This window comes from Oryx dammah, unplaced genomic scaffold (assembly GCF_014754425.2).
Source record: "Oryx dammah isolate SB20612 unplaced genomic scaffold, SCBI_Odam_1.1 HiC_scaffold_9, whole genome shotgun sequence".
Lineage (NCBI taxonomy): Eukaryota > Metazoa > Chordata > Mammalia > Artiodactyla > Bovidae > Oryx > Oryx dammah.
In genome coordinates, this window is record NW_024070193.1 from 57,125,274 (window position 1) to 57,150,529 (window position 25,256).

Sequence of the window (25,256 nt, forward strand, 5' to 3'; positions counted from 1 at the left end):
GTAGCTCCTTTGGTGAGAGCAATACCTTGGACTGCCCCACGTTTTTCTAAAGATCTGAAGTCAACATATTCGGCAAATAAGAATCAGGGCCACCCAAGCAAATGCACTCTCTGCTCCTCCGTACACGCCCCTCAGCGTGCAATCCAGCGCTACTTCATCCAGTCTCAGCTGCCTATTTGTCATCATACAGTCACTGCAAACTAGGTCAAGACACATCGGCGCTTTCCTGTTTCCCCCCGTACTCTATGCCAGCCACGAAAGCTGAGACTTATCGGGGCTGGAGGACAGGAGGGGAGGGAAAAACAAGCAGAGGGGAAGAAGAAACGCAATCTATTTCCCACCAAGCCCCTTCATAAATCTTCATCTTCTTTCCAGCAAGAGCCAGGAAAATCACAGCTTCACGAAGACAGGGATGCTCATTAGCCAAGTTCAAAACCTATGAAAAATAACAGTAGAAAAATCATTCACAACTGATTTATGGTGAAATGGAAAGAAGTGGAAGTGCTGGACCAATTGCCTGCTTTGTAAATATCCTTCAATCTCAAGCTCACTCTAGAGCTTGGCTCCAATCTGCTTCTATAATTAGAGCACCAAAATGTGAGGCATTAATACCTCCAAGAGATCATTAATCATCCCAGCTTGCTCATGATGAAGGCCCAGCCACAGGCCAGAGGGAGGGCTGAGCAAACAAAATAGACATTGATCGCTATTTGAAGACCCTAGCAAGACCGTTTACTCCATGTGTGTTTGCTGGCGTCTATCACACCAGAATTGCTACACAGTCCATCAATAACAACGTGGTTTCAACTCAGACTGAAACAGAGAAATGATGCAAGTTTCCTGGTAATAAGCAACCTAAGATCCATTTGAGGTGCTTACATTTGGGTTGCACTTGGTCCCTAGTAGGTGATTAAACAGCAATGTCATCATCTCTCATTACCTCAGTACTGAGACAATAATCGATAAATTGATGAATATGAAATAAAAGAGTCCACAGTCTTCTGGAATCCTTCATGAATCAACATCTTTTCTCAGAGCAGTAAAATCTCATTAATATGAATAGTGTAGAGAGCACATCTTCTGAACAATGGGAGAAGTGGTCATTGTTGCTGTTGTTGAGTCACTAAGTCATGTCTGACTCTTTGTGAACGCATGGACTACAGCATGCCAGGCTTCTCTGTCTTTTACTGTCTCCCAGACTCTCCTCAAATTCATGTCTTTTGAGCCAGTGATGTTATCTATCTCATCCTCTGCTGCCCTCTTCTCCTCCTGCCCTCAATCTTTCCCAGCATCAGGGTCTTTTTCAATGAGCCAGCTCTTTGCATCTGGTGGCCAAAGTATTGGATTTTCAGCTTCAGCGCCTGTCCTTCCAATGAATATTCAGGACTGATTTCCTTTAGGATTAACTGGTTTGATCTCCTTGCACTCCAAGGGACTCTCAAGAGTCTTCAACACCACAGTTCAAAAGCATCAGTTCTTCAGCACTAGTCTTCTTTATGGGCCAAATCTTACATCCATACATGACTATGAAAAAAACTTAGTTTTGACTATACAGACTTTTGTCAGCAAAGTGATGTCTTTGCTTTTTAACATGCAATCTAGGTTTGTCACAGCTTTCCTTCCAAGGAGCAAGCATCTTTTAATTTCATGGCTGCAGTCACCATCTGCAGTGATTTTAGAGCCCAAGGAAATAAAATCTGTCACTACTTCTACATTTTCCCCTTCTGTTTGCCATGCAGTGATAGGACCAGATGCCATAATCTTAGTCTTTTGAATGTTGAGTTTTAAGCCAGCTTTTTCACTTTCCTTTTTCATTTTCATCAACAGGCTCTTTAGTTCCTCTTCACTTTCTGAAATCAGAGTGGTATCATCCACATCTGAGATTGTTGGTATTTTTCCCAGCAATCTTGCTTCCAGCCTGTGATTCATCCAGCCCAGCATTTTATATGATGTACTCTGCATATAAGTTAAATAAACAGAATGACAATATACAGCTTTGTCGCACTCCTTTCCCAATTTTGAACCAGGGAGCATTCTATACCTACTTAATTCCAACATTGCTTCATTCAGGAATCTTTACCTGGTCTTAACACTTGGGAAAGGATCCTTCCTATGAAGACCCAAGACACGTGCACCTTCTTAATTTAAATATCTTCTTCCTCTCATTAGATCTTCAAATCCTGTTTCCCATTGCACCCCAAGCATTTACACCTAACACACAGTATAAACTCATGAAACAAGGAATGAATGAGTGAATCAGTGAGTCATGAGGGCTTGATCTGTTCCAGCCAGCCAATATTCACATTCTGGTCCATTTAGGAACTGGGTCAAAGCCATTCACATCACAATTCCCAAAACCGATCAATAAGGTTACATTACACAGAAGAATCAAGGTAGAGATGGAATTAAGTTTGCTAATAAGCTGACCTTAAAATAGGGAATGCCAAAGAATGCTCAAACTACCGCACATTTGCACTCATCTCACATGCTAGGAAAGTAATGCTCAAAATTCTCCAAGCCAGGCTTCAGCAATACATGAACCGTGAACTTCCAGATGTTCAAGCTGGTTTTAGAAAAGGCAGAGGAACCAGAGATCAAATTGCCAACATCGGCTGGACCACAGAAACAGCAAGAGAGTTCCAGAAAAACATCTATTTCTGCTTTAATGACTATGCCAAAACCTTTCTCTGTGTGGATCACAATAAACTGTGGAAAATTCTGAAAGAGATGGGAATACCAGACTACCTGACCTGCCTCTTGAGAAACTTATATGCAGGTCAGGAAGCAACAGTTAGAACTGGACATGGAACAGACTGGTTCCAAATAGGAAAAGGTGTACGTCAAGGCTGTATATTCTCACCCTGCTTATTTAACTTATATGCAGAGTACATCATGAGAAACGCTGGTCTGGAAGAAGCCCAAGCTGGAATCAAGATTGCCGGAAGAAATACCAATCACCTCAGATATGCAGAAGATACCATCCTTATGGCAGAAAGTGAAGAGGAACTCAAAAGCCTCTTGATGAAAGTGAAAGAGGAGAGTGAAAAAGTTGGCTGAAAGCTCAACATTCAGAAAACGAAGATCATGGCATCTGGTCCCATCACTTCATGGGAAATAGATGGGGAAACAGTGGAAACAGTGTCAGACTTTATTTTTGGGAGCTCCAAAATCCCTGCAGATGGTGACTGCAGCCATGAACTTAAAAGACGCTTACTACTTGGAAGAAAAGTTATGACCAATCTAGAGAGCATATTCAAAAGCAGAGACATTACCTTGCCAACAAAGGTCCATCTAGTCAAGGCTATGGTTTTTCCTGTGGTCATGTATGAATGTGAGAGTTGGACTGTGAAGAAAGCTGAGTGCCAAAGAATTGATGCTTTTGAACTGTGGTGTTGGAGAAGACTTTTGAGAGTCCCTTGGACTGCAAGGAGATCCAACCAGTTCATTCTAAAGGAGGTCAGTCCTGAGTGTTCTTTGGAAATAATGATGCTGAAGCTGAATCTCCAGTACTTTGGCCACCTCATGCGAAGAGTTGACTCATTGGACAAGACTCTGATGCTGGGAGGGATTGGGGGCAGGAGGAGAAGGGGACGACAGAGGATGAGATGGCTGGAAGGCATCACCGACTTGATGGACGTGAGTCTGAGTGAACTCCGGGAACTGGTGATGGACAGGGAGGCCTGGCGTGCTGCAGTTCATGGGGTTGCAGAGTCGGACACAACTGAGCGACTGGACTGAACTGAACTGAACTAACTAAAATAGGGAATTAATCTTGAAATATCAGGATGCACCCAGTGTAATCACGGGGGTCCTTAAAAGGGAAGAAGCGCTGGAGAGCCAGAGAGAGACGAGTCACAGAAGGAGGTTGCAGCAACACAGTGTAAGGAGGACGGGGCTCACAGATGCTGCTTAGGAAAGAAAGGAGGGGGCCGTGACCCAGGGATCGTGGGCAGCTCCACGGGCTGGGAAAGGCAGGAGGCACCTTTTTCACCAGAGACTCACTGACCTCTCGATTTCAGCCCAGTGACACCTGTGGCAGACTTTTAACCAACAAAAGTATAATATTAATTTTTTTATTTTAAGCCAATAAATTTGTGGTAATCTGTTTTAGCAACAATAGAAAACAACTGACCTGGGTAGTTTAAAAAAAATATGAATGCCTGGATCCCACCTCCAAAAGATTCAGGTTTGGTTAATCTGGGATGCTACTGAGACAGTAGGATTTTTAAGAGTGCAGCTGGTCAGATGTGAAGCAAACCTTAAGAATCACTCAGTTATCCAACAGTGTTTAGATATTCTCTCTCTCTGTATCTCTCTCTCTCTCTCTCTCTCACACACACACACACACACACACACACACACTTGCCAGGACAAAACATCAACCAATTTCCATGCTCAGCTTGAGAGAAAAAGTAGAACAAGGAAATTAATATTCCATTACAACACTCCAGGTAAATCAGTAGGGAAAAAGCAACAGTCTAGTTCATATAGGAGAGAGATATGAAGACAAGTGCTGAGACATTCAGTGGATTTTCCAATCTGTGAGTTAGTAAGTGAAGAGCCCATCCTGAGAACACTTAGTGGCCAGGATCTTAAAAATCAAAGTGCCTTCAAAGACAGAAATATAGACCAATGGAACAAAATAGAAAGCCTAGAGATAAATCATCACACCTGTGGACACCTTACCTTTGACAAAGGAGGCAAGAATATACAGTGGAAAACAGACAATCTCTTTAACAAGTGGTGCTGAGAAAACTGGTCAGTTCAGTTCAGTTGCTCAGTCGTGTCCGACTCTGCGACCCCATGAATCGCAGCACACCAGGCCTCCCTGTCCATCACCAACTTCTGGAGTTCACTCAGACTCACGTCCATTGAGTCAGTGATGCCATCCAGCCATCTCATCCTCTGCCATCCCCTTCTCCTCCTGCCCCCAATCCCTCCCAGCATCACAGTCTTTTCCAATGAGTCAACTCTTCACATGAGGTGGCCAAAGTACTGGAGTTTCAGCTTTAGCATCATTCCTTCCAAAGAACACCCAGGGCTGATCTCCTTCAGAATGGACTGGTTGGGTCTCCTTGCAGTCCAAGGGACTCTCAAAAGTCTTCTCCAACACCACAGTTCAAAAGCGTCAATTCTTTGGCGCTCAGCTTTCTTCACAGTCCAACTCTCACATTCATACATGACCACTGGAAAAACCACAGCCTTAACTAGATAGACCTTTGTTGGCAAAGTAATGTCTCTGCTTTTCAATATGCTATTTAGGTTGGTCATAATTTTTCTTCCAAGGACAACCACCTGTAAAAGAATGAAACTAGAACACTTTCTAACACCAGACACAAAAATAAACTCAAAATGGATTAAAGATCTAAATGTAAGACCAGAAACTTAAAACTCCTAGAGGAGAACATAGGCAAAACACTCTCTGACATAAATCACAGCAGGATCCTCTATGACCTACCTCCCAGAGAAATGGAAATAAATGCAAAAATAAACAAATCGGACCTAATTAAACTTAAAACCTTTGCACAACGAAGGAAACTATAAGCAAGATGAAAAGACAGCCTTCAGAATGGGAGAAAATAATAGCAAATGAAAGTGAAGTCGCTCAGTCGTGTCTGACTCTTCGTGACCCCATGGACTGCAGCCCACCAGGCTCATCCATCCATGGGACTTTCCAGGCAAGAGTACTGGAGTGGGTTGCCATTGCCTTCTCCGAATAGCAAATGAAGCAACTGACAAAGAATTAATCTCAAAAATATACAAGTGGCTCATGCAGCTCAATTCCAGAAAAAATAAATGACCCAATCAAAAAATTGGCCAAAGAACTAAACAGACATTTCTCCAAAGAAGACATACAGATGGCTAACAAATACATGAAAAGATGCTCAACATCACTCATTATCAGAGAAATGCAAATCAAAACCACAATGGGGTACCATCTCACACCAGTCAGAATGGCTGCTATCCAAAAATCTATAAACAATAAATGCTGGAGAGGGTGTGGAGAAAAGGGAACCCCCTTACACCATTGGTGGGAATGCAAACTAGTACAACCACTGTGGAGAACAGTGTGGAGATTCCTTAAAAAACTGGAAATAGAAGTGCCATATAACCCAGCAATCCCACTGCTGGGCATACACACCAAGGAAACCAGAATTGAAAGAGGGACGTGTACCCCAATGTTCATCACAGCACTGTTTACAATAGCCAGGACATGGAAGCAACCTAGATGTCCATCAGCAGATGAATGGATAAGAAAGCTGTGGTCCATATACACAGTGGAATATTACTCAGCTATTAAAAAGAATGCATTTCAATCAGTTCTAATGAGGTGGATGAAACTGGAGCCTACTATACAGAGTGAAGTAAGTCAAAAAGAAAAACACCGGTACAGTATATTAACGCATATATATGGAATTTAGTCAGGTGGGAATGATGACCCTATACGTGAGACAGCAAAAGAGACACAGATATAAAGAACAGACTGTTGGACTCTGTGGGAGAAGGCGAGGGTGGGATGACTTGAGAGAATAGCTTTGAAACATGAATATTACCATATGTGAAATAGATTGCCAGTCCAGGTTCGATGCATAAGACAGGGTGCTCAGGTCCAGTGTACTGGGATGACCCAGAGGGATGGAATAGGGAGGGAGGTTGGAGGGGGGTTCAGGATCGGGGACAGATATAGAACTATGGCTCATTCATGTCAATGTATGGCAAAAACCACTACAACACTGTAAAATAATTAGCCTCCAATTAAAATAACTAAATTAACTTTTTTTAAAAATCAAAGTACCTTAAACCCTCCAAATTAGGAACCCTCTCTTCATTGAACACTCCTATGTACCACACTCAGGAGTAATTAAATAAGGAAAAAAATGGTATGAGTGTAAATCAGGAAAACCATTTCCACATCTGTTAAGGAAGTGGTGGTACATATACATAACGGAACACTACACAGCTATGAAAAAGAATGAAATAATGTCATTTGGAGAAACATGGATGGGCCTGGAGATGATCATACTAAATGAAAGACAGACATCATATGATCTAACTTACATGTGGAATCTAAAAAATTGATACAAATGAACCTACCTATGAAATAGAAATGGATTGATGAACACAAAGATCAGATTTGTGGCTGCCAAGTTGGGGATGTAGGGAGGGATGGATTAAGAGTTTATATACACATATTTTTTTATATTCTTCTCCAGTATGGTTTATTACAGGATACTGAATATAGTTGCCTGTGTTATATGCAGTAGGATCTTGTTTATCCATCCTATATATCATAGTTTACATCAGGTAATCCCAAACTCCTACCCCTCCCCTCAGCCCCAATTTGGCAGCCATAAATCTGATCTCTGTGTTCATATTCTATTTCTATTTCATAGGTAGTTTCATTTGTATCCATCTATATAGAGACAGGGAGAAGGCAGTGGCACCCCACTCCAGTACTCTTGCCTGGAGAATCCCATGGCCAGAGGAGCCTGGTGGGCTGCAGTCCAGGGGGGTCGCTGGGAGTCGGACACGACTGAGTGACTTTCACTGTTCACTTTCATGCATTGGAGAAGGAAATGGCAACCCACTCCAGTGTTCTTGCCTGGACGGTCCCGGGGACGGTGGAGCCTGGTGGGCTGCCGTCTATGGGGTCGCACAGAGTCAGACACGACTGAAGCGACTTAGCAGCAGCAGAGCAGCATATATAGACAGACAGAGAGAGAGAGGCTTCCCTGGTGGCTCAGACAGTAAAGAATCTGCCTGCAATGTGAGAGACTTGGGTTCAATCCCTGGGTTGGGAAGATCCCCTGGAGGAGGGCATGGCAATCCACTCCCGTATTCTTGCCTGGAGAATCCCCAGGGACAGAGGAGCCTGGCAGGCTACAGTCCATGGGGTCGGAAAGAGTAAGACATGACTGGGCAACTAAGCACAGCACAGCATATATATTACTGAATCACTTTCCTATACAGTAGAAATTAACACAACATTGTAAATCAACTCTGGCTGTTGTTCAGTCACTCAGTTGTGTCCGCTCTTTGTGACCCTGTGGACTGCAGCATGCCAGGCCTCCCTGTTTCACCATCTCTCAGAGTTTGCTCAAACTCATGTCCATTGAGTCGCTGATGCCCTCCAACCATCTCATCCTCTGTCGTCCCCTCCTCCTCCTGCCTTCAATCTTTCCCAGCATCAGAGTCTTTTCCAATGAGTTGGTTCTTCTCATCAGGTGGACCTTCAGCTTCAGCATCAGTCCTTCCAATGAATATTTAGGGTTCATTTCCTAAAGGATTTTCCTAAAGGATTGACTGGTTTGATCTTGCTGTCCAAGCGACCTCAAGAGTCTTCTCAAGCACATTTTGAAGGCATCAGTTTTTTGGCACTCAGCTCACACATCCGTACATGACTACAGGAAAAACCATAGCTTTGACTATATTTCAATTAAAAAAAAAAAACTATTTTTCACATTCTTGACTTTGAAATTGTGTCTCTCTTGCCATGGGTTGAATCTAGTAACATATTCCTGATTCAGTTCATGAGTAGTGCATCACTGGAATTCAGTTTTATCTCTTAGATCCATGTTAGCAAAACACAGGCCATAGGCCCAATCTGACTCACTTTTGTTTTTATAAGTAAAGTTTTATTGAAACACCACCATGATTATTTACTTTCATATTATCTATGGCTTCTTCCTTGCTACAACAGCTGAGTTGAGTAGTTGTGACAGTTGTGACAGAGACTATATGGCTCACAGTATTGAAGACATTTTTACTGCATGGCCTTTTACAGAAAGAGTTTGCCAACCCCTGACTCAGATTATGTATGGGTCCTTCACTCTCCCATTGCCACCATGGTTATGCTTCAGTCTCTCAAACTCGTAAGGACAATTTAAAGAGCTGGTAGATGCATACAACAATAGCAGCTCATGAATGTATACAGAAATACCTGATTTTTTTTGATGATAGTTTTGATTTACCCAATGATTTAGTTCAAAGAAACTCAATATTCTTTGAACATTATCTCTTTTTTTTCTGACAGTTTTTATTAGCAAAAAATAATGGGGATAACCAATACATTAAAAACATGATTTTAATCATGTAAGATATTATCAGTTCCCTAGTGCTTTATCCCACTGTCAGTGTTTTGAAAATTAATTGCTCATTTGTGCATAACACTGTACAATGCAATCTAAAAAGACATGCATTTGTCTTCTGAGAGCTTACACAATCTAAGGCAGACAAGGATGGCAGAAAAACAGTGCTCCTCAGGTAAGATGCCAAACAATCCGTAGACAAACAAATAATCCTCAGTGTGATGCATTCACAAAACTTGAGTTCAGATTTAATGGGAAGCCAATAAACAAATGTTCATAAAGTGACCCAACTCTCCTAACAAACTCTTCAGTTATTTGATGGAAGGTTTCTTGGAGATGAAGTTGCAGATGGAGTGATCAAGGTGACCTCAGAAATAATTCTAGTAATATGGCTTGAAAGAAAGTGAAAGTGAAAATGTTAATTGCTCAGTCATGTCTGACTCTTTGTGACCCCATGGACTGTAGCCCACAAGAGCTCCAGGCCTGCCTCCCTCTTAGGCCCCCAAATGTTTACAGGACACACCTATGCAGTCTTGACCCCACCAAAGTGAAAGTTGCTCAGTCATGTCCAACTCTTTACAACTCCATGGATGTAGCCCACCAGGCTCCTCTGTTCATTGGATTCTCCAGGCAAGAATACTGAAGTGGGTTGCCATTCTCATCTTCAGGGGATCTTCCCAACCCAGGTATCAAACCTGGGTCTCCTGCATTGCAGGCAGATTCTTTACCATCCGACTACCAGGGAAGCCTAGTAACATGGCTTAATTACATTTAAAGGGGATAATCTGATGTAAGCATGGGCAGAGAAATTCACCCAGGAAGACTGAGAGTCAAAAGCATGCTAACATCCACCACTGGAAAGAAAGACCCGGCTCTACACATGGGATGGAAAACAGGGTTCCTGAGGGTGCCTCCCCCACCCCACACCCCGCCAAGTGTCTAATCTCACATGGCAACTACCTCCAACTGACCACAGCCTCTTCCAGGCCAGGCACAGACACAGTCTTAAATTCTTTTCATCTCAGAACTCTAAGGAGACTTCATACTGACAAATGATCAGAAGCAGTCTTTAAATTTAAAAAGGAAAGATAGCATCTCTACTTTAAGTCTTTGTTCACTGGACAATGAGAGACAAATAATCAGTTGCCCTGTTCTCTCTCCCCCAACCCAAGAAAGAGAGAAAAGAAAGAAAGTGAAGTCGCTCAGTCATGTCCGCCTCTTTGCGACCCCATGGACTGTAGCCTATCAGGCTTCTCCATCCAAGGGATTCTCCAGGCAGGAATACTGGAGTGGGTTGCCATTTCCTTCTCCAGGAGATCTTCCCAACCCAGGTTTTGAACCCAGGTCTCCTACACTGTAGGCAGACACTTTACCATCTGAGCCACCAGGGAAAGGGTTGACCAATAATAAATGGTAACTATACAGAGTCCTTAGACACCAACTCAGAAGGCACATCATAGGGATTATGGGTCCCCAGAGGATAAAGGGACTGCTAATCAGAGTGAAACCCAGTGCTGTTGAGAGAGTCATTTCCTAGGCAGGTTGATAAGAAGTCTAGGGGTCCCCAAGGAGAGAGGGGTCTGGAATTCTCAAGGAGGAATAAAGGACAAACTTTTTTTCACTCTACATTCCTTAGGATTATATAACAATAATATATCCTGCCTGAAGACAGTCTCTGGATTAAACCTTCCGCTTAATCCTGTGATCTTAAAATGTAAATTATGAGAGTAGGTCTGGTGAGGTCTTTACAACCTCCAGACATTCTTTTGATTCATTGGAGAGTATATAGTTCAGTTCAGTTCAGTCATTCAGTCGTGTCTGACTCTTTGTGACCCCGTGAATCGCAGCACACCAGGCCTCCCTGTCCATCACCAACTCCCAGAGTTCACTCAGACTCACGTCCATCGAGTCAGTGATGCCATCCAGCCATCTCATCCTCAGTCGTCCCCTTCTCCTCCTGCCCCCGATCCCTCCCAGCATCAAAGTCTTTTCCAATGAGTCAACTCTTCGCATGAGGTGGCCAAAGTACTGGAGCTTCAGCTTTAGCATCATTCCTTCCAAAGAACACCCAGGGCTGATCTCCTTCAGAATGGACTGGTTGGATCTCCTTGCAGTCCTAGGGACCCTCAAGAGTCTTCTCCAACACCACAGTTCAAAAGCATCAATTCTTCAGCACTCAGCCTTCTTCACAGTCCAACTCTCACATCCATACATGACCACAGGAAAAACCATCTCCTTGACTAGACGGACCTTAGTCAGGAAAGTCATGTCTCTGCTTTTGAACATGCTATCTAGGTTGGTCATAACTTTTCTTCCAAGGAGTAAGCGTCTTTTAATTTCATGGCTGCAGTCACCATCTGCAGGGATTTTGGAGCCCCAAAACATGAAGTCTGACACTGTTTCCACTGTTTCCCCATCTATTTCCCATGAAGTGATGGGACCAGTTGCCATGATTTTCATTTTCTGAATGTTGAGCTTTCAGCCAACTTTTTCTCTCTCCTCTTTTACTTTCATCAAGAGGTTTTTTTAGTTCCTCTTCACTTTCTGCCATAAGGGTGGTGTCATCTGCATATCTGAGGTTATTGATATTTCTTCCGGCAATCTTCATTCCAGCTTGTGCTTCTTCCAGACCAGCGTTTCTCATGATGTACTGTGCATATAAGTTAAATAAGCAGGGTGACAATATACAGCCTTGATGTACTCCTTTTCCTATTTGGAACCAGTCTGTTGTTCCATGTCTAGTTCTAACTGTTGCTTCCTGACCTGCATACAGATTTCTCAAGAGGCAGGTCAGGTGGTCTGGTATTCCCATCTCTCTCAGAATCTTCCACAGTTTATTGTGATCCACACAGTCAAAGGCTTTGGCATAGTCAAGAAAGCAGAAATAGATGTTTTTCTGGAACTCTCTTGCCTTTTCCATGATCCACTGCTAACTCTAGCAGGACGGTACTCTTTCTGCCGCCTTCTGATGCCTGTGTTCTTTATACTTTAATAAAACTTTATTACACAAAAGCTCTGAGCAATCAAGCCTTGTCTCTGGCCCCAGATTGTTTCTCCTCCAGAGGCCAAGAATCCTGGCATCTTTTCATGGTTCAGCAACAACCTTTCACTGTCAAAGAAGAAAGGAAGTAGATGCAGAGGGCAGGGCTGACCAGCGCCCCATCACCAAACACGGTAGGCACCGTGGCTGCCCCCAGCTCCCTCACACCGGGCACCCAGTCCTCAGCTCCCAGGAGCACCCCTGCTGGCAGCACCCAGCTGTATCTCTCTCTCCCTGGCAGAGTACACTACTCCCCTGGGGAGGCCCCTCCCAAGGACTGGGTGATCCAGGAGCAAAGACTGGGCCTTCTGCATGATTCCCAAGGATCATTCTGACTCCAGGCTCCGCTGGGGTTTGACTGAGGCTTCAGTCTCAATTGCCTTGTGATTTAATTCCTTCTTCAGTGTAATCCCACTACCCTCAGTTCCTTACAAATGTTCCTCAGGAGACCACTACCCCTAAAATCTTTTGCACGTAAATGTCCAACTCAGAGTCTGTTTCCAGGAAAACCAGTTGAAGACAGAGCACCAGCTGAAGAAAGTGGATGCTCTTAGGTACTTCTGTTCGGTCTCACAATCACTCAACGAGATGATTATCGCAGTGACCATTTGAAACATGGTTGAGCCTCAGGCAAGTTAAGTCACAGGCTTCAGGTACACGCTACAGCCGGGAGGTGAACCCAGGAAAGAGCCACACTGCTGAGATCCAGGACTAAGTGGCAGGGTGACAACAGAGAGCCCAAGCATTCAGGGCACCAGATGACACTGGGAAGGCAAAGGTTAAAAAGTTCAGAGAAGCCACAGTGTGAATGAATACAACCTCAAAGCAAGACTAATTGTGAGACAGGAATGGTTGCCCCTTGAGTATGTTATTTTTCTTACCCACGTGTGATCCCAAGCTGATGCTTGTTCACAGACGAAAGCAAATAACAATAATAGTAGTCGCTAACATATATGAGAAAGCAAACTCCAGCCTCCTTCAGCAACCTCCAGGGCTACTGTGTTATCTGAAATACTCATATACTTGTATACTATCTCTGTCACATACACCACCCATATACATCCACCAGGCACAGACATATATTAGATTGCTGAGTGCAGGCTCAGGTCACTGCTTTGCAGATGAGTACAAAAGAAACTCAGAAAAGCTAAGTGACTTGTCCCTGGTCACACACCTAACTGAAGAATTCAGTATTAATGGAACATTACTCAGCCATAAAAAAGAATGAAATCATGCCACTGGCGGCAACATGAATGGACCTAGAAATGAACATACTTAGTGAAGTCAGTCAGGCAGAGAAAGAGAAATATCACAAGATATCACTTATATGTGGAATCTATCCAGAGAGATGATATGGGGTGGGAGGTGGGAGGGGGGTTCAGGATTGCGGACTCATGTACACCCGTGGCTGATTCACGTCAATGTATGGCAAAACCAATACAGTATTGTAAAGCAAAATAAAGTAAAAATAAAAATTAAAAAAAAAAGTGATACAAATGAACTTATTTAAAAAATGAACTAGACATAGAAAATAAAGTTATGGTTACCAAGGAAAAGTGGTGAGGAATTTTTTAAAGTCAGTGTTAAAACCCAGGTCTGTCTCAGTCTCCAGCCCATCATGTTTCTCCAACCCCAGGAAAAGTTAGTTCTAGTGGAATTCTATGAATCTCATATTTATAATAGCAATAGCTAATGTACTTTGAACACTTATAAACCAGATATTTTCTGCCTCTTAAATCTTTGCAAAATCTCTAGGAGACAGATACTATTATTATTATTTTAATTTTACAAAAGACAAAAGAGAGACATGGAAAGACAAAAAAAACATGCCCAAAGTTGCACAGCTAGTAAGAGAAAAAGCAGAATTTAAACCTGGCCATCTGACTCCAGTATACTTGGGTCACCCACCAGAAGCTGGGGTAAAGGAACTGGGGTTACATACAGCCCCTCCAAATAAATAACGAATCAAAATTGCTCTTGAGTTTATAACTTGAAATCTCAGAGATACAAGATGGTGCCATCCACTGGGGTGAAGAAACTGGAATTATGGAAGAATTGTGGATGGAGATGAAATAAATACTTTTGCCCAGGTAATTCTGAGTAGATGATAAAAATAGTGTTACATTTCATATTAAGGTGGTGTTTAATATTTTCAAAGGATTTCTCCTGTGTTACAGAATTTCTATTTTATATGATCATATACATGATTTACACCAGACTGGGTTAAGCCAGTCATTTAGGAGTGGCCAGGAGACAGGCAAAAGGAGAAGAGGGTGACAGAGAATGAGACGGTTGGTTAGATGGCATCACTGACTCCACAGACACGAATCTGAGAAAACTCCAGGCATGGTGAAGGACAGAGGAGCATATATGCTGTAGCCCAAGGGGTCGCAAAGAGTCAGACACGACTCCGCAACTGAATAACAACCAGGAGATATGGGCATCACAGAAGCACGATCAATAGGCAAACCTAGAGGAGCAGATCTGGGGAGTGATGGGTGTCCCTCCAACCACGGGACAGCAGATGGGACAGAGGAGCCCCTCTCCGGCTCCGGGGGGAGGAAGCTGCTAGAAGACACTTCACCTGTGCCTGGAATACCCACTGATAAACAACATTCTCCATAAATATTCAGAAGCAGTTCTCACTGATTCCTTCAAAGGCTTTCTTCCAAGACAAGTCTGGGGTTGTTCCCCTCCCAAGCCTGTACCTTCATCACCACAAAGGAATACCAGTTGGGAGCTGCAACTGAACTTGCCCTAGGCCGCCCTTAAAGCTGCTCTGGGACCTGTTTTCTTTGTTGCAGAGACTCTGCGTGGGTGGCCCTCTGTCTGGCCTCTGACACTTCATTGGAAACAAAGGTGGGAACACCCCATGAGAAGCTGCGTTGTCACTGACTTTCCCTCAACTCAGCATCAGTGCGTTCTCCTTCTCTCTCAGATATTCATTACTCTGGGACTACAAACTGTCTCTTCCTCTTCTTGCCCTCCTCAGGGTGGAGTCCTCAAGCCCAGGACTCTCCCCCTAAGAACTGCTGCTCCTCCTCTGCGCTGGGACTGGTCTTCTCACCCTCACTTTATGGCCCTTCAGTGCTAGCCCTTCCCTTAGACTCACAGGCCCCAGCTTAACCCATCCTTTTGTCCAGAAAGATAACAGACACCTCAGCTTCACCCAGATCCTCCTACGATCCTGAGAGCTGGAGAAAGACCTCTGTCGCATTTACCGTGAGACCTGACTCGGAGGAGTCCAGTGACTCGCTGCCCTATCACCAGAGCTGCAATGGCCCAGACAGCCTGGCTCCTGCTCCATCAGCCGCTGGACCAACGCCCACTTCCCCTTAAGGATGGCAGTAAATACATTCTCATCTTTATTCAGGACAACATCCTCTCTAGGAGCAAATAGCTTTACCTGCTTGAGCAGTGGCATTTGGTAAGATCTCTCTACGTGCACATCCACAGCACAAATCCATTATCAAGCACTGCTGGCAAAGAAGCACCAGTGCCTTCAGAGTACAAAACGCTGTGCCCTGTTTCTGCTGAGTCACCCATGACGAATGAGACAGGCTTCTTGGGTCTGGTTTTGAAGATGAAGTCACCAAGTGGTTAGAGGCATCTCTGGCTCTGGTTGTCTCTGGTCTCCATGCCATAGCAAGTTCAGGCACTTACTCAAACTGCGTAGGAGCAGCTGCCTGCTCACTGGGCGGTCCATCCGCCCAGTCCCAGTCCTTCACAGCTGTTCAGATAAAGACGGACTGTAATGGGAGATAGGCTGGTCCCAAGGTCCCTGCTGATGGGAAGAGTAGGGATCAACCTGGGGTCACCTTTCAGAACTAGTGTTTCAGAGGAAATTGCCAAATAATGAGCTTCCTATTAGATTAGAAAAGGGATATGTGTATGCATGCTCAGTTGCTAAGCCATGTTCAATTCTTTGTAGAACCATGGACTATAGCCCTCCAGAGACAGACTATAGCCTGTCCATGAGATTTCCCAGCAAGAATACTGGAGTGGGTTGCCATTTCCTTCTTCAAGGGATCTGCCCGGTCCAGAAATCCAACTCACATCTCCTGCACTGGCAGGTGGACCCTTCACCCCTGAGCCGCCCGGGAAGTCCATAGGAAAGGGATGGGAAGTCTCAAAATATGGAAGCTGAGGGTTAGGGGAATCTTCAAAGAGAAAATTATAATAAGAGAAAAATCACTGTCTTTGAGGTGAGTGACCATGACTTAGTTTGGCCACTGATTTACTCTGAAAACTAGGGAAAGTAGTCACAAAGCGTACCTTCTGCTGAAAGGCCTAGAGGCCAACTTAAAAAAAAAAAATGAATGTTTTCCATTCTACTGTAAATTATATTGAACTTGAAGAGAAAATAGACCCTAGCCTTAACTGCTCTCTTTCCACACTCCCAGGGCCCCCACCACTCACACACACTCCACCACATGTCCAGAAAAGCCCCTGGATCCTCAGCTGAAGTGTGGAGGAGAGAAAACAGCAGAATGGATGAGCAGGTACCCAAAGCAATCAGGACAAAACCAGTATCTGGGAACCAAATCAAACAGGTCCAGCACCTCCTGCATCTTAAATCACCCCTGCATTTAGGTTAACATCAGCCAGCACACTGGGGCCTTGTTGAGTTGAAACAAAAATCAATGTGTTTTGCAGAACATTTTCCAGAAAACAATGAATCTGTAACAACAATCACTCATGGGAAAGATGAGGAGGGGAGGTGAGAAGTCTCTGGCTTTGCAGAGAGAAACCAAATGAACATGGAATTAGTTTCACGTTTAATATTTAGGAGAAGCTGAAGAAACTAAACTTGCTTCTTCTTTATAAAACAGTACTCCAGTATATGGGGCATGATAGAGAACCCCATATAAATCCTGGAAAGTAAACAATGCTGAAGAAAGAAAAGACTCCCTCTACCAATATTGGCTTTAAGACAAGGAAACGGCCGAGGCAGACAAAAGATTCCCCCTGCAGAACCACTCGTATTCCTGCTTCTTCCACTAAAACTAAACAAGGCTGTCGGTCACAGGGGTAGGTGTGTGGCTCCCCATGCAGGAAATCAGGAGGCCTCAGAGGTCTCGGATCTGCTTTACCCCCCGCCCCCGACGAGGCTGATGTTCAGGTAATCAACAACTGCCCCGACCCAGTAAACACCAGAATGTGAAAGTGAAAGTGTCAGTCATTCAGTCATGTCCGGCTCTTTGTGACCCTATGTATAGTAGCTCACCAGACTCCACTGTTCACGGGGTTCTCCTGGCAAGAAGACTAAAGTGAATTGCCATGCCCTTCTCCAGGGGATCATCCTGACCCAGGAATCAAACCTGGGTCTCCCGCACTACAGGCAGATTCTTTAATGTCTGAATACTTAAAAGCAAAAAAAAAAAAACTTCTAACCTAGTTGGAAAATGGCTATAATCCTGAATCTCTCTCTTCATGGCCCCCAACCTGACAGTCCGTGGTCTATCTTTGGTAACGTTCTGTAACCTCCCCACGATCCAGCATCTAGACGCCAACACCAGGAAGAGTCCACGTGCCTCAGCTAGTGAGCCCGTGCTCTGCAGTCAGAGAGACCAGCGCAAGAGAAGCCTGTGCACCGCAGCGAGAGAGCAGCCCTGACGCGCTGCAACTACAGACGCCTGTGCAGCAGCAAAGACCCAGCCCAGGCAAGAAAAATACATAAAAAAATAAAAACAGTGAAAAAATAATAAACAATAATAACTGCTAACAGCAGCCACATCTGGGGCCTCCAAGAGCCTGCTTCAGGCTTAAGGCCAGGATGGTTAGTGTGAGTGGTCCCATGCCTTACCACTTAGTGAATATTAGCATCTCTCCATCCTCTTTCCTCTCCTTGTGGTTCTCAAGCAAGAGTGTTTACTTCAGGGTTACTTCTTCCCAGGCAAAATCATCAGTGCCCATCCCCATATCAGCCCTGCAGAGATATGGTTTCCAAAGCACCCTTTGAAGCAGCACCTTTACTTTCTCCCCGAGAAGGTAATACATAGCACTTCAAGAGTGCAGAAAGCTTGGACTTGGCCTCAGAGAAACCTGGGTTTAGACAAAGCTCTTCCCCTGGTTCCATGGCCATCGTGCAGCCAATCTCCTGAGCCTCAGTGTTTCCACCTACAACACTAAAGTTCGACCATGGGCTCTGCGGGGCTTGGGGGGATTGAGGGTAATGTGCACACAGTGCCAGGCACAGCACTGGGCCTCTGCTAGGAACTTAATGAAATGTTCTAAGGCGATGCTCAGCCCAGGACAGGCAGTAGGCAGGACCCCTGGAGTGAGTATTCATGTCTGTCTCTGCACTCAAGATATGCTCCTTTCAATTCCTGAAATTTCTGTCTACTGTCTATTTTAGGCAATAATGATCACCATCCTGCTCTCAGAGCCCACTTGGGTCCAGTCCAGGGGTGCCCAGTACACCCATATCTCTTGTCTCCATGACAGGACAACCGCAGGACCTCAACGACTACGGACCATCCATAACTACCTTCTCACACATGGAAAAAGGACTAAAGTAACACCCAAGACACACTCAACTGACTTTGGCTTTGGAATTCCTGATACTGGGACTCCACTGAATTAACGTCTTGCCCTGAGAACTGGCAGCCACGAAACACCAAGGTCGAGCAAGACCCCCACCCCCGAAGCAGAGGGCCTGGTGCTCGCCGGGTGCTGCCGGCAAGGCCGGCCTCGTGGCTCTGGCTCCCGGGCCCTCCGCAATGCCGCCGTCAGGCCAACGCCCCGAAAATTCTCTAAGAGGCCAGGGTATGATGAAGTGCTGACAGCTTCCCCTTGTCTAGACAAGCTCAAGGCCAGGCCAACACATATTGAATTTTGAAATATGGTAAGTTTGAGAGTCAGGATATGCACTGATATAAAAACGTCCTCAATGAGAGCAGCTACCGCACACTGAGCATGTTTGGGGCTCCATGCACTGTGCTCAAGATTCTCCACATCATCTACCACCATCCCGAAACAAAGGCACTCCTTCACTTATACATCTGGGGCCACTCAGGCCCAGAGAAGTAAAATAATTTGCCCTGAGACACAGCTAAGAGAAAACCAGGACGCAAACAGGTCCGCTTTTCCTCCAAAGCCCCGGTATCCTTCAGGGTGCCGTGCCTCCTACGCATATTTAATTCTGACATTGGGGTGGAAATCATCACCTCCATTTTGCAAGTGAGGAACCGGAAATGTAGAAAGATCTACACTAGGGTAGAGACAGTATAAAAACCCAGTCACACTGTTTCCCTTCGTCTAAAATGCACGCAAGTGTCCAGATACTAAAAGTAGAAGAGTCAGCATTTATTTCTTTAAAAAAAAAAAAAAAAGAAATTGGGGGGCTTTCCTGGTGGTCCAGTGGTTAAGACTTTGCCTTCCAATGCAGGGGATGCGGGTTCAATCCTTGCAGGGAAATAAGATCCCACATGCCTTGTGGTCAGAAAACCAAAACATAAAACAAAAACAATACTGTAACAAATTCAAAAAAGACTTTAAAAATGGTCCACATCAAAAAGTCAAAAATAAAAACAAAAAAAAATGTGAGGCAGCCTTGGGGATGGGTGGAGAGAGAAAATGAGTGAAGACGATTCAGGATTGAAGGTAAGCCAGGCCGCCTGCATGAGGCCTATCAGCTCCATCTTCCCTGGAGACCGTCTCCACCTCCAGGGAATAGTAACCTGGGCCTGTGTGCTAAGTCTCTTCAGTCGTGTCCGACTCTGGGCGACCCCATGGACTGTAGGCTGCCAGGCTCCTCTTCCTGGAGAATTCCGTGGGATTCTCCAGGCAAGAATACAGGAGTGGGTTGCCACTCCCTTTTCAGGGAATCTTCCCAACTCAGGGATCGAACCCATGTCTTTTACATCTCCATCTCTTGCATTGGCAGGAGTGTTCTTTACCACAAGTGCCACCTGGGAAGCTCAAGTAACCCATAGGTTTCCCCAAAATCAAGTTTGCCCTGTCTTTTTTTTTTAGCATCCAAAATCTTTTTCATAGCAAGGTAGAACCTAGGGTTAGTTTTGTAGCCCCAGCTGGCTCCTAGGCATCTGGTGAACTTGAACTTCTGGCCCTCGGAGCTTACACAGTATTTGGTGTGGCTCTTCAGGGTTCATGTACAAAATGCCTGTACACCTCTCGGCCTTCGAGAGGACCAGAAAGGACAGTGCCACAGCGCTTGGGGAAGTCCAGAGACAGCTGGTTGAAGGTGAGGACCTTGCCCCCAGCCTTGAGGATGCAACTCTGGGTGCAGCTGCTCACTCACAGGGCACACACCTTCAATCTGGGCTCCTCCTGGACACACACTTGGCCTCCCTGGGGGCTCAGATGATAAAGAATCTGCTTTCAATGCAGGAGACTCAGGTTCAATACCTGATTGGGAAGATTTCCTGGAGAAGGAAATGGCAACCCACTCCAGTATGCTTACCTGGAAAATTCCATGGACAGAGAAGCCTAGTGGGGGCTACTCTGGGGTCGCAAAGAGTCAGACTCGACTGAGCAACTAACACTTTCATTTTCTGGACACATGCGCATCACTGGCTACCGTCCCCACTGCAGCTGTTTTGCCTCCCCCTGCAGGAATCGTCTTCAGCACCATCCGGGAAAGGGCGGAGGCGGCCAGTTGGGGCCACTCCTGAACAATCTCTTCAGAACAACTTGACTGAAGGTGTATTGGTTTGTCTGACCAGAAACCTGCACAGCTTGACCAACAGCCTTAGGTAGACGTCCTGGCTCTTGGGCTTCTTGCCTCAAACCTTCCACTCCTTGCTGTGGCAGATGTCAGCTCCCATGATGGTGCCTCCTACTTAGCCAGGTCCAGAAACAGCTTGCCCTCAGTCTTTATTTTTTCAAACAGGCCTCACATTCCCAGCTCAACAGTGTGGTGGAATAAGTATATTTGTCACCTCCCAGCAGGGCTGCCCAACTTCAGATCATCTCCTGTTCTCCTGCCTTCAGGGACTTGAACCCAGATCCTGTGATTTATTTTAATCATGCAAAGTGCTCTCTTCCCTTGCTTTCTCGTCTGATGAGTTCAAGGCGTTTCCTCTGATCAGCCCCAAAGGTGACCTGTCTCATCTGATAGGAACGGCTGATATTTGGCAAAAGGCGAACATGTGACCTGAACAGTCAAGGAGAAGCTGAGACTGCAGTTAGCAAATGCTGCCTGCTACAGGTGCCCCACAGAGAGCTCACCGGGGCTTGAGTTCAATGCCTTTGTTTCAAGCAAGCAACACAAGCGCCACTGCTGGAGAATATTAAAAGAGTAAATGATGACACCTTTACAGACTTGGCAGGCTCTCGCACCAAGGGGCTTTAGCATAACCACTGTGAAACCATCCCAGGCAGAGCGAAAGGAAACAAAACCCCTGCTCTGACCAGCAAAACACATCTGCAGGCAGTCCTCCCAGGGCATTTCAGCAGAAGCTAATATGATGTAAAATTTTAAAAAGGGAAAAAACCACAAGACAAAACTTCCTTCAAGATTAAAAATTTCACAGACAGAGAAGGTGCTGAAGCAGCTCCGCTGGTTCACATGGTTGAGGACTTCTCTGCCTGGGCTGTGATGGGAGACACAGGCTCTGGGCCCACATGACCTTGGCATTCCAGCTCTCACCCACAAGGGCAAGTGTACAGAACACAGCTCAGAGCTTTGCCACCCCTTGGATGTTGTAGCCCTTCTGAGCCCCTCTTAAGAGTGGCTGCCTTAACTAAATGGGGCTCTGAGACCAATTTCTAGAAAAAGTGTTTAATCTTATACCTTCAGAGATGATCAAGTTCACCTGCCTCTGTGCTTCAAATAGAAAAACAGGCAGGCACGTGTGGGGAACGACTTGCAAAGGTGCTCTTATAAGTTTTAAAAGATCAGTTTAATAACTATGAGGGAGCTCAGAGGGAACCAGAGTGTTCAGAGAAAAAACCAATTAGATTCTCTCCCATCTTCCTAATGAAAGAAGCCTTTCTCAATTAGGGAGATCTTTAATAGGCCTTGATAAATATTAAAATGAACTTCTGCCTAATTAGAAAGTGAAAGTATTAGTCGCTCAGTCGTGTGCGACTCTTTGTGACCCCAGGGACCACAGCTGGCCAGGCTCCTCTGTCCACAGGATCCTCCAGGCAAGAAGATTGGAGTGGGTTGCCATTTCTTCTGCCAGGGGATCTTCCCAACCCAGAGACTGAATCCAGGTCGCCTGAATTACAGGCAGATACTTTACCATCTGAGCACCAGGGAAGCCCATCCGCCTAACTAGGTACTTGATGGTTTTCAAATTACACCGCAGTACCCACTTCCACCAATATTCATCTCAGAAAGCATAGACCCCTACTGGGCCCCTACACTCTCCCGTTTAGAGGGACTGGAGACATGGGAGTCACTGTCTTTCCCGTTCCCTCAATGGAAGCGCATGACCAGGGCCTTCCCAACCATCCCCTGTGGCTGACTGGCGGTCTCTGGGCCAGGCGCCGTCATCCTCCCCGCAGTCGGTCCGGCCCTCACTCGGCCTTCCTCGTCACAGAAGGGGCCCACCATCATCCCAGCTGTTCAGTCAGGAACAGCTGCAACACCTCCACTCCCCATCCTTCCAGTAACATGCTTCCAATTACCTCTGACCCAAAAAAACAGATCAAAAATCTGTTAGTACCAGTTGCAGCCTGTGTATATATGCTTTGAATGAAGATTGACATAAGTAGCTTGTGTTTGGGGCTATAATTTTATGCTCATTTAGCTGCTCTGGACACTGTACCAGCTCCCATCATATTTATAAGTGTGCTGTATGGAGCTTGCTAAAGGGAAAACCACCTCTGGAAAAGTAGTCTAGTGGTAGTAGTGGTACTAATTAATTTAATAATAATTCATAATCATATCAATTCATATTTATTGAGCTCACTAATTGCCAAGTACTTTCCTAATTGCTTTATATATTTTAATTCACTCAATCTTAACAATGATCTTATGAGGAAAGCACTACTGTTACTGTGCTAATTATGCAGACACATAAACTGAGGCACAGAGAGGTTAAAACAGTAAACTGTCAGAGTGAAACAGTTAATTAAAAATTAAATTAAATGCTGTTAGAAACAATGATGCCTTAAAATAATTTATGACCAACAACACATAAGTCCATCAATTACACTCTGTGACTTGTAGAAATATTTAGAATGACAGCAAAGAAAAAAAAGAATAAAAGGACAGATTTTTAAAAAGTGAAAAAGCCAATGGCAGAAGCAAGAAGAAGGTTCAAATAGCACTTGTACACATACAGTCATGAGCTAGAAGAATCATGACTTAGAAGAAATAATTCCGTTGTTCAAGATGGAAAAAATATCACCACCACAATACTGTTTTTTGAAAAAATCTTCACCTCATATAATTAATGGCAAAATTAATTTAAATGTTAAAACTGCTGGTGGCCTGCATACCGTGTGTCCTTGACGTGCATGGGTGCACAGGGAAGGGTTGCTATGTGGATGACTCAGAACAGAGCCTCCTGGGGGTCTAGGAGATGGGTGCTCCCTTCAGCACATTCTTGGGGACACCCTGAAGGGAGATGACAGTGGAGCCTGTTTTTGCCTGAATTTCCGGGAATTTGCGTGGTTCAGAGAGACCTGGGAGTGAGAGCCCCAGGGAACGCGGCAGGAAGGAGGCAGGGCCAGCACAGCAGCCACCCAGATCGGTGCCACTCAGACCGCGCCCAGGCATGGAGCGAAAATGCATCTTCAGGTTTCAGTCTCCCTCTGCACAATGCTGTGTCCCGCAGGGCAGGGTGCGCCCATGATCCCAGGCTGAACATGTGGTCCTCAGGGCAGCCCCTGCCTCTGTGTCAACAAGGAGGTCTTGGGACAGGCCAGGCACGGCCGGGGGGCCACCCAGGTGGAGCCAGGAGAGTCCACACTGAGGAGGTCACAGCAGCAGTAGCTGGAGGGAAAGCTGAAGCCCAGAGGGTGCGACACGCACGTGGGGTCCTGGGGAAGGCGTGGCAGGGTGTGCGTGCCATTGGCTGAATCCCGGGGCCCAGAGGGGACTGAGGAGCAGGCCCCCTGCAGCCTGGAGGCACGCACGCTCCAGGAGGCTTCCCACGGCTTGCCTGTATCACCTACTCAGATGAAACACGGAAAGCGAGCCCGGGGCCATTCAGACGTCACAAAACTGGAACAGATAACTCATAGACTGAATGAGTGAGCCAAAGTTCTAAAGATCTGGACAGGCTAGAATGATGGCTGACGATGAGTCAGAAGAAATTTAATAAAGGAAGGAGATGGCTTGATGGGGTTCCTTGGCTGGATGAATCACCAGGAGGAATGAACATTTATTTGAAGGAAAAAAAGCATGACAAGGGAATATTTTCTAATTCTCTCTCCTGAGGGGCTGGGCAGAGGCACCAGAGCACACACAGCACAGCATCATCAACCAACATCCACAGGCCAGGCTGTTCCTCCTCCAGACACCAATTCCCTGGTCTCTGCTCTCCATCCAGGACGTGGACAAGAATGGCTTGTTGGGCTTGCTTTCCACGTTTTTGTTTTGAAAATGCTCAAATATAGAAGTGAGGGCTTCCCTGGTGGCTCAGCGATAAAGAACCTGCCTGCAACACAGAAGATGGGGGTTCGATCCCTGGGGTGGGAAGGTCCCCTGGAGGAGGGCATGGCAACCCACTCCAGTGTTCTTGCCTGGAGAACCCCATGGACAGAGGAGCTTGGCAGGATCTAGTCCATGGGGTTGCAAACAGTCAGACATGACTGAAGCAGAAAAATTAAAAGAAGACTACAATGAGCTCCCACAGCCCCGTCACCTAGACTTCAATTATTAACCTATTGCCATGTTTTGTGTATGTGTTTGTGTGTGTGCTTATCCCAAGCATCTGAAAGTAATTCAAAACACATCAGCATACATTATGCGATCATATGTCATCATCACATGGCCAACTAGCAACAATTCTCTCATAATATCCAATGTCCAGCCTAGGTTCAAACTGCCCCAACCTGCTCCTAACATCTTTTATAGGTTTCCTTGTTCACACCAAACTCGGTCAAGGTTCCCACGTTAAATATGGTTGTCCTATCTCTAATAATCCAGAAGAATCTTGCCATGTTGCTGGTTTTTAGATTCATCCGGTTGCTTACTCTTTGTGTCA

General features: G+C 45.3%; 1 pseudogene; it reads right to left on the reverse strand.

Moving 5' to 3' along the window:
- Window positions 1-19,121: 19,121 nt before the first annotated feature.
- Window positions 19,122-21,209, reverse strand: LOC120867657 (annotated as a pseudogene).
- Window positions 21,210-25,256: the final 4,047 nt, after the last annotated feature.